Below are 9765 nucleotides of genomic sequence, written 5' to 3' on the forward strand. Positions count from 1 at the left end.
ATGCTGAAAAAAGTTACAGGCAGCACAACCTTCTCCGTGTCTGTCACATGTGCTTAAGGTGAACCTGTGGTAGACCTGCTGATTCTGATATATATGGCACATCCCAACCGTATTCCACAATGTGGGGCAGTGATCACAAGCCCCACTAGAGGACGGTGGGTCCTAGGCCAACCTCATGAAGTCTGTTTCTGATTGTTTGGTCAGAGACCTTCACACCTGTGGCCTGACAGAGTTCATTTTGTAGAGCTCTACCGATCTTAATCCTGTTGTAAGAGGCCCCCGCCTGTAAAACCATTCTTGTTTTGGGGTTGTCTCTTTGTTGCTCCTCTGTTGTCTCATTAACACCAAGGCACCTCAAACTGATTAGCAACACCCGTTACCTGCAGTGCATCTGGAAAGTATTCCCATTTTGTCACGTCACAGCTTTATTCCAAAGTGGATTCAATTTGTTTTCACCTCATAATTCTTTGCATTATAGCCCTTAATGAGAAGATGAAAAAACAGCTTAAATTCCTGCAAATGTATTAAAAATAAAGAACAAAAATGTAACACATACGTAAGTATTCACAGCTTTTGCTAAATATTATGTTGAACCACCTCTGACAGCAATTCCAGCCTTCATGAGTGTGATGCTGGAAGCTTGGCACGCCTGTCTTTGGGAAATTTCTCCCACTCATCTTTGCAGAACCTCAATTGCTCCACCAGGTTGGATGGGGAGCATCGGTGCACAGCCATTTTCATATCTCTCCAGAGATGTTCAGTCAGGTTCAAGTCTGGGCTCTGGCCTTGCATCTTAAGGACATTAACAGAGTGGTTAACATTAAGGATGTCTCTGTAAATTCCTGCATTCATCTTTCTCTTGACCCTGACTAGTCTCACAGTTCCTGCTGGGCCTAAAATTTTCTACCCACCTGGGTTTTTTGAGGAGGTTTCACCCTAGTAGGGAAATAGCAATAGTAGGATAGAGAATTTTGCTTCTCATTGTCTGGAAGTGCTTCAGGTGCCTTTTGTCGATTTCAAGACCCTGCTTCTTACTTTCATCCTCCACTTCCAATTCTGAGTGTCAGGACAGAGACTGAATATTTATGTACATGCATTTTTATTCCTTTTAATTTTTAATACATTTGCAAGAATTTCATTCAAACATTTTTCACTTTGTCATTATGGGTTATTGTGTGTAGAATGTAAGGTGAAAGTGAATTGAATCCATTTTGGAATACTTTCTGGATGCGCTGTAACTGATCGGATCAAGATCACAGAAGTTTAGTTGACTTGATGCTACACTCTGAATAAAAAGTGTTCCTTTTACTTTTTGGAGCAGTGAAATTTCCCTTTGTACCTCTTTTCCCAGTGAAATATACAGAGGTGTGGCTCTTTTACTGTACTGCATTTTTTAGTTTTTAAATACTAAAATGTGTAAAAAAAAAAAAATTGGTGCCTTACTAAAGTAATCTGAGTAGTTTTTGTGCACATAATGAATCAGACGAGGAAATGTATACAGCTGTACATTTAATTCACCAGCAGTTCATGTCCCACTGTGATCTACAGCAACCAGTTTTTCTCACCATCACAGTAGAATAAATCTTTCTGGAATTCAAAGTTTCCCAACATATTCCGACATGGAGCCATGAAATTGTGAACATAAATTACAGTGAAATTATAAAATCAAACAACACAGGCCAACCTGAGTGTGGAGGAGGCATGCAAACTGATACATAATAATAATCCATATCTCCACTGCAACAAGTACGTCCTCCACTCCTGAGTGATAACTGAAAACAATATCTTTGAATAATCAACATGAAGTTCTACTTTTTCTGTATCTGTTCATGCACACTGCTCCCTGTTATATAATAATCAGGGTAATATTTAGCAGGGATTGTTACAGGCCTGCACCTAAAACTCATTAATATTAGAAATTAATAAAAGTGTCGGAACTGGCAATGTTTCCAATACATATTCTGTCGTACATACATTCTCATTAATATATATTTGTGCACAATATTACTTCCCAACTGCTGCATTTTCTCTCTCAATGTGTGTGTGTGTGTGTGTGTGTGTGTGTGTGTGTGCGTGTGCGTGTGTGTGTGTGTGTGTGCGTGTGTGTGTGTGTGTGTGTGTGTGTGTGTAAAACCCCATTATAAATAAGACATAACTAAAATTAAGCACTTCTTTTTCTTTTTTTTTCATGCACAGCATTAGGATCAGTTAAGCTTCATAGTTGATCATGATGAAAGAATTTGATACATTTTCATATGACAGTTGTACGTTCAAAGACTTTTAATTTGGTGTCACAAACTGACACAAATTATACAAAAATGTTACCTTCATGACTTTGATCTAAAACAGTCTTCTAACATAAATGTAATACTGACACTTACAGCAATGATGTGGGGTTTTTTATTTGTACACACAGTACTGATGTATTTTGTTGTTGTATGTGATAATTATTATTAAATGTATGAAGATCAGCCGACCAGAGTATTTCACAAAGCGTCTTCTGTACATGGTCTACAATAATAATAAATCATCTTTCCTTTGAATATTTACACTCTCAGTGAGTTTATTGAAACACCACTCGAATCCTTTGCTGTGTCTCGGGGTGGGAGCTCTGGCGAGATGTCATGTGACAACTGTTTGGGTGAAAAATCTGCACCACTCATTTTTCAGCTCTTTTGAAATGTGGGCTCATTGTATTGTGGATCATAATTAATGATGAATTCTTAACCAGATGTTACTGCAAATTGTTTTCTGGGCTAAACTGTGTCAACTACTCATACAGCCTTAGTATGTGCCCAGTGGTACGAGTTATGCAAACCATTTCCACAGGAATGTTCACCTCTGTGAACACACCAGTATAAACATGCAGTGCAGTCGTGTTAATATCGCTGGACAGTTTTCAAGTATAAACTGAGAAATGAAATCAAGAAATGTTTTATTATATTGTTTTACACGGACACACATAACATTTTGCTTTATGTTGTTGATCATTACTTGGTTGTTTGCTTGGGTTACCATGGTAATACAACTTGATGTAACCCAGTAAAGTAAAGCAGCCAAAAAAGGCCAAATTGACATTACTGACATAAATTAAGCCATTTTTGATGGAGAGAGTCTCTGCAGTGTCTGTTCAGCAAAAATAACAGAATTCAAAACGAAACCAGGGCAGATGCCAGAGACAGCCATGGATGTCAGGTTTGCATATCACTGACCCCTGAACCTCCAAAACGATCCTCATAAGACTTTTACGTGTTGTGTGATTGTGTCACATGACTCTATCAGCACACACAATGTCTACAGTGGGCTGGTTCTTCTAGAGCACCTTTCACTCAGACCACTTTATAGAACATGTTTCATTCACACAAGCACGTTCCACATCTAAGTGAATGCACACAGCGTGCATTCATACTCCAACGAATCCGTCGGGATCAGTTCAGGGTTCAGTAGATTGCCCAAGGGTACTTCAGCATGCTGACTAGGGCAGCCAGGATTTAAAATACCAACCTTCCAATTAGTACACCTGCACTATCTCACTGTGCTATGCTGAACCCCTCAATTATCAGCTGCTCCACTCTTGGAAACAGTTCTCTTCTTCATTAATGCCAAAGATGATTATTAAATGTTGCATTTAGAAGCAAACTTTATCATTTCATTTACTCGGATATTAAGGATGTTAAGAATGTGCATTTTATATTACTCGAGTAGCGGCCATCATCTACAAAACATTATGCATCACTTTAATACACATCCCAAAAAAATTAATTAAAATTTTTTAAAAGACCTGCAGGATGGTGAGAACATAATGTTTAGCTGATTTACTGAAAACAGGGACTTCCAGCTAGCAGCACAGGCTGCAGGTATAGTTCAAACCCTTTGAAATCTTCTATGAATGTTCAAATTAGTAAAATCTTGATTTTTAATGTTCTGTGGTTGTAGTCGTAATTTGCATTATCAGCCCCACATGGGCATCGCAGTATTAGGCAGTAAGAAATTGAGGGTGCAAGTCTGCAGTTTTGGTTTCAGGATGTGTACACTCTGCACGACGCGTGTGCACACGTGTGTGTCTTTTGTTGCTGTGTGAGAAGTGTTGGGGGTTAAAAGGCTAAACGGCATGGATCATTGTTCTCGGTAAAAGGCTCCTTTGACAAACCCCACAGGGACGAGTCCACATACACTCACTGACAAAAGGCAGCAGCACACTGAATCCTATTAAGAGCCACACGGACTGGAGTGAAGCGTGTGTGTGTGTGTGTGTGTGTGTGTGTGTGTGTGTGTGCAAATGCAGATGAAAGCGACCAATCGGCTGGCCTCTTGTGTTTAAATTGATGCTACTTGCCAGTAATTTTACAGCAGGTGCCCTGATCACAAGCGTAACCCGTTGCACAAAAACACACACGCATGCGGTAATGCTGTCCAGATGCAGAGACAAAATGTCCTCCATAGCTTAACGATAATATCTCAGGCTACAGATTTTTGGGACGTGCTTATCTCACTGAGAGTAAAGCCTCCAGATACGTACAGAGACACTGGCCATTTTGCATCTCACAGCGGATTCAAAGAAGTGCCATTTTCTTTGCCTGGCTTTATTGCTGCAGTGGTACAAAATCATTTGAGCAGCACATGCATGCTGACAGTGGAGAGGAGGAGGAGGAGAGACAGCAGAAGGAAAGATGAGTGGAAACAGAGAGGGAGGAGGGAGGGATGTTTCACCTCATCCATTCCCACTCATGCATTTCACAAAACACCCTAACACTATTCTTCATCACACTGCAAACACATACTTCAAGTCTGTAACAGACCTTTCCTGGTACACAGAGCAGCACTGATCCACCATTTTAGGCAGATGCATTTGGGCTCAGTTCTTCTACACAGACTGGATGTGACGATATGCTGTGATGGTCTGAAACCTCGGGACAAGCTGCTTTATAGCGTGTATTTGTTCCTCAATTGAACATCTCTTTGCTTCTCTGTACTCATGTGTTTATTCCTTTGGCATGAAATGAAACATGAAATTACAGATGAGATTAAGAGATGGTAAAATGATCATTGTTCAGTTTTTTTAGACAGTAATAATGTTTTTTGATAATTCTCTCAGACATGATAATCATGCCATGAAAATCTCATATGACGACAACCTAACAATCCATCATATGTACCAAGGTACTGGCAAAATGTGCAGAATCTCTATTAGAAGTTGACTAAAATAAGTCTATCATTTCATCTTTTTAAGGTGGAAATTGTAATTAGTTTGACTGAAAACATTGTTGGGTTTTTGGGTTGGTTTTTTTTTTTGTTGTTGTTGTTTGTTTATTTGTTTTTTTGTTTTATATTTTTATTCATACAATTATCGTACAATTCAATGTATCAACAGAGGAACGTCGTGGAAACCAAATATATTCATTATTAAAATCTAACCCTAAAACCTTCAGCATGAAATGAGTCAACATTTAGTCTCCTTATTTTCTTTGCTGACCTGTTAAAAGCTTCCATATTTTATTACTGCAGATTGTTCGTTTTTAAACTACTAAAATAAACTAAAAGTTCATTAAATTAAATAACAGCAACATGAAAAGAAAGCTAAGCTGAGGGACGGTGTGTGTGTTTGTGGAGCAAAGGAAGGGAGAGAGCGGGAGGGGGGTGTATTTGGCAGCGGTTGCGCGTGGGCACCGTGTTGTTATCCAGCTTCTCAGCAGGCAGGACACGCCTTCTCTGGGCTCCGTGATTTCTGCTGCAGCACCCTTCACGGCATTACATCACCCAGTCAGAGAGCACCCAGCACCCCACAAACTCCCACAGCCTCGTGCACGTGTGCTCAACGACACCACAGACGCCTATACTTTACCAACGGCAGTACACGCAACACGCGAGCGCGCGAGGGCACGCATACAGCATACACTCCATAAGTATAATCACGAGTGTGCACGTTCGAATAAAAAGAATAAACGACTGCACGTGTACGCTACAGCCAAAGCACGGATATACACCTCTCAGCCACACACACACACCGCCACCACCCGTTTACGTAACACCAGACAGCCTAATAGCTGAGGACTTTTTTCATTTGATTGAAGGTATTTTAATCACCTTATATTTCCCATATTATCCAAAAACTCGGTTATCGAATGGCCCATCATTAAGCCTAAAACCTTCATTAGAAATAACTTGTATTTTCAGGCTGACACATACAATTTTAAATGATCAGTTGTTCACAAAATTTAGATTTTTTTATGGCCCAACAATGACACACTCACAACGAAAAAATGCAGAAAACGACCAAACTAAAGAAAAGAGCATTCTCCAGAATGCTGCGTATTATTTGACTCTCCCCGCCCAGTGGGATTAGTGGTACCTTGAGAGCCCTTGGCTTTTTACACTTGATTTGTCAGCGTAGTTAATCGGCTGCCAACCACGGGGGAAAAAGGACAGCCAAATTACCCGAATCACCCCCACCCCACCCTCCACACTACCACCACCCTAACCTTAAATTAGGATGAAGGAAAATTAAGTCGGAGGGGGTGTTTTATATTTCTGCATCAAACACGCGTCGTATTCCGAGGCGTTTTTCAGTATATATCAATCCAACACTCGATCACATGTTAATAATGAACACACATTTACAATCAGATTTAACACAACCTGCCGAGAAATATTTAAAAAATAATCAAACGAAAGATTTTTTTTTCTTTCTAGAACTGTCAGCCTCGGAGATTATTAGCCATTTAAAGTGTAGGTGATGAGACATCATTGGGCCCTTTGCAGGGGAAACAGACGCATTCTCTAGGTTTGGGTTACGCCCATCCACAGAAGCGTTAAAAAATCCAGATTAGGAATTCCCCGTGCATAAAAGCACAAAAAAAATCTAATCCTATTAACTCTACAAATCCGACACATCGAAATATGCACTGCAGCGGCGAAGAAAAAATATCTAATTGCCATCCGCCTGAACTCATTTTCACTCTTGTTCATGGGTTCGAAGTAGAGCTGCAGATGTTAGACGGCGTCAGATCGAGGCCTTGATTGTTATTTTGCGGCAGACGGTGGATTTTTATACAAGCACGGGGCCTTTTGTTTTTCTCCAGTGGAAAACAGTCAGATTTGATGTAAATGAGACATCCTGCATTTGCCGCAGTGTAAAAAAAATGGTGTAAAAGAGGGGAAAAGACTGTCCAATTAAAATGACATTTTATTTATTTATTTATTTATTTTGTTGTTGTTGTTGTTAAATGAATTCGAGCTGATCTTATAATCGGGCCCAGTTAAAGCAGGCCCCTTCAGCAAATGTGGATTGATGCAGATGAAAAAAAGTTGTAAGCTTATTGTGCGCCATGAAATGCAGTTTACTGAGAGGAGCAGAGCAGTCAGCAAACCTGCTGTTACTGCGGACGCCATTTGATCCACCGGGGAAAATCCAAAATCCAAAAACTCCTCTTACGGAAATGAAATTTTCCTCACATATAATCGCTATGCTCCATTTCAGCGGAGCACGTTCGTTTTCCAAGCCAATGCTAAAACTGAAGGATCTTGTTTAACCGGCTATTATTGATCTTGATAGAGTAATGTGAAGGCTTTTAAAGAATTCCGTTGAGTTGCGCTTAGCTTTTAAAAAATCAGAAAAAGGGGGGATGATTGAGGAATGTGATGGTTATTTCATGGCGAGGAAACGTGCAGCCTGCCGCCGCGCGCTGTCCATCTCCGGAAGGTCATGAATCAAACTGCTCAAATGACACGAAATGACATGAAGCTAAATGTAAAGATTGTAGGCTGGGTTTGTCGGGCCTAAAGGGCGTCGCAGTGTGTTTGACATTCCAGCATAAAAGCTGCAGACAAGAACAATGCGCGGACACTGGACACCTGGCGTTCATCTCATCTATTATTCATCATTTTAAAAACGAGTTCTGCAGGTTTCCCTCAAAGCCCTGTTTTTCATATTCAACACGAGCATGTTTATTTGTGTATGTGTGAAATATAATGAAACGAAAATTGAGCATTTCTGTTGTAAACACCGAGAGAGCGGGGGGGGGGGTGTAATTCTACACCCGCCTGTCACTGTGCGTCTGTTCCATCAGACCAATTTAGAAGACAACATGGCAGAAATTCTCATTTTCAGCCCCTCAGACGCGACTTTTCCTTCAAGGAGACTCGGCACGTTCGCCGTTTCGTTTCGGTGCGTAAAAATTGTGAGTGAAGGGGAAACTCCCGTAAAAGTGGCTAGTCCCGTGATACCTGTCCGTCAGGAGTGGAAACTCGATCCGCCTCTGCCCCATATTTTCCCAGGAACATGCTCCTGTCTCAGTTCAAGTCATACGCGGATAAATGATATGGACAGACTAGACTACACAGACGACGTTACTGACCTTAGTTAAACAGACAGCCAAGAGTATCCAACTGCTAAAATCCAACTCCACAGAAATCTTTTTTCCTTTTTTAGTCCAGACTTGTGTTTTTTTTAAGCAGCAGTGTTTCCGGCGCCGGTGGTGCTGATGTAGAGACGGTACAGTGACAGCTTTATCCTTCCTCACAGGTGCGACGACCACGGTGCATCATGGGCACAAAAGCCGCTGTTAGCTCGGTGCCACTTGCAGCGGCTGCAGGCGAAAGGCGCACACGCGCGCGCCACCCAGGTCCGCCCTCTCCTCAGCACCAGTACACGCCATTTAAAGGCATACTGGTTAATAACGGCCCGCTCTTTCGCACTCACACACCTCTAAATATGGTCTTTTGCGCTTTAGGCTGGTAATAGGCTTTGTCAGGAGGTGTGGTGCTTCACTTTATCACCGTGGGTCAGCAGCATACCAGATCTTTCGGGCTTCACATGTGGAGAAGAGCATGATGTAAGGCGTAGCTGCACTCAGCCATTGATTTGTGCTGTGTTTACAGTGTAATCGATATTACTGATAACCTGACTGATTATGCATTACATTGTTTTTGTTTTAACCATAATTGAAGAATATGTGACAAAAAATTAAAATGTGTTCAGTTTTCTTTAAATTACCTTTTTTTAATAAATCCCTTTATTGTGGCCTTTCTTTGTAGTTGAAATAAGAGGATCTTCACTAAAGAGAAGCTTTATTAGAGGAGGAGCCTGTCAGCAGCAAGCTAACAGTGCTGCTATCCAAGGTGCTGAAATGCCTGCAGACACCTCATAAAATGTTTCACTGTTATTATCTTTTGCCGTGCTCACTGAGGGAAATTGATTCGTCACCTATATAATAACATGCTTCAGATTATTGGGGTAGTACATATATTTGGTGAGAGAAAACACACGTTTAACAAAATTTGTGTTCCTGTTAAGACTCATGAAGGACATCCAACACTGTCAGTGCAGCAAACAGACCCACTGTTTATATTTTACTTTCTTCATCTTACTACAAGGATAAAATGACCTTGACATTTATGTAAAATACTAAAATGTTATCAGAAATAAAAAGCAAACCAGCCAAAAACGAGTTGAACAGCAAGTTCTAATCATTTCAACTGTGGGAAGTCCTGCCCGCAAAAGCATGCATTATTGTTACATGAATAGATTTGAATAAACAGAGGTAGGCATGACATGGACATTTGTTTAATCTCCCTGTGTAACTGCCTACACACACACACACACACACACACACACAGTCAAGCACCTGCTTTCCACCTGGATAAAGTTACTCAGGGAAACATATGCTGCTTACCTTATTGTTTTTCATTCACACTAAATTACATCAAAGCTCTTGTATTAGATGTTCCACATTTCAGTTCATCACACTGTGTCTTACAAAGGTTCCC

At 40.7% G+C, this 9765-nt stretch overlaps 1 protein-coding gene across 1 annotated transcript in view; it reads right to left on the reverse strand.

Moving 5' to 3' along the window:
* The window catches only part of nrxn3a (neurexin 3a), a 212322-nt gene extending 203746 nt beyond the window's left edge, over positions 1-8576 (reverse strand). Inside the window, 1 exon segment of the mRNA XM_063500149.1 lies at positions 8355-8576. The gene's annotated coding sequence lies outside the window, so the exon portion shown is untranslated.
* Between the last annotated feature and the right edge of the window lie 1189 nt (positions 8577-9765).

This window comes from Pelmatolapia mariae, linkage group LG16_19 (assembly GCF_036321145.2).
Source record: "Pelmatolapia mariae isolate MD_Pm_ZW linkage group LG16_19, Pm_UMD_F_2, whole genome shotgun sequence".
Classification (NCBI taxonomy): domain Eukaryota; kingdom Metazoa; phylum Chordata; class Actinopteri; order Cichliformes; family Cichlidae; genus Pelmatolapia; species Pelmatolapia mariae.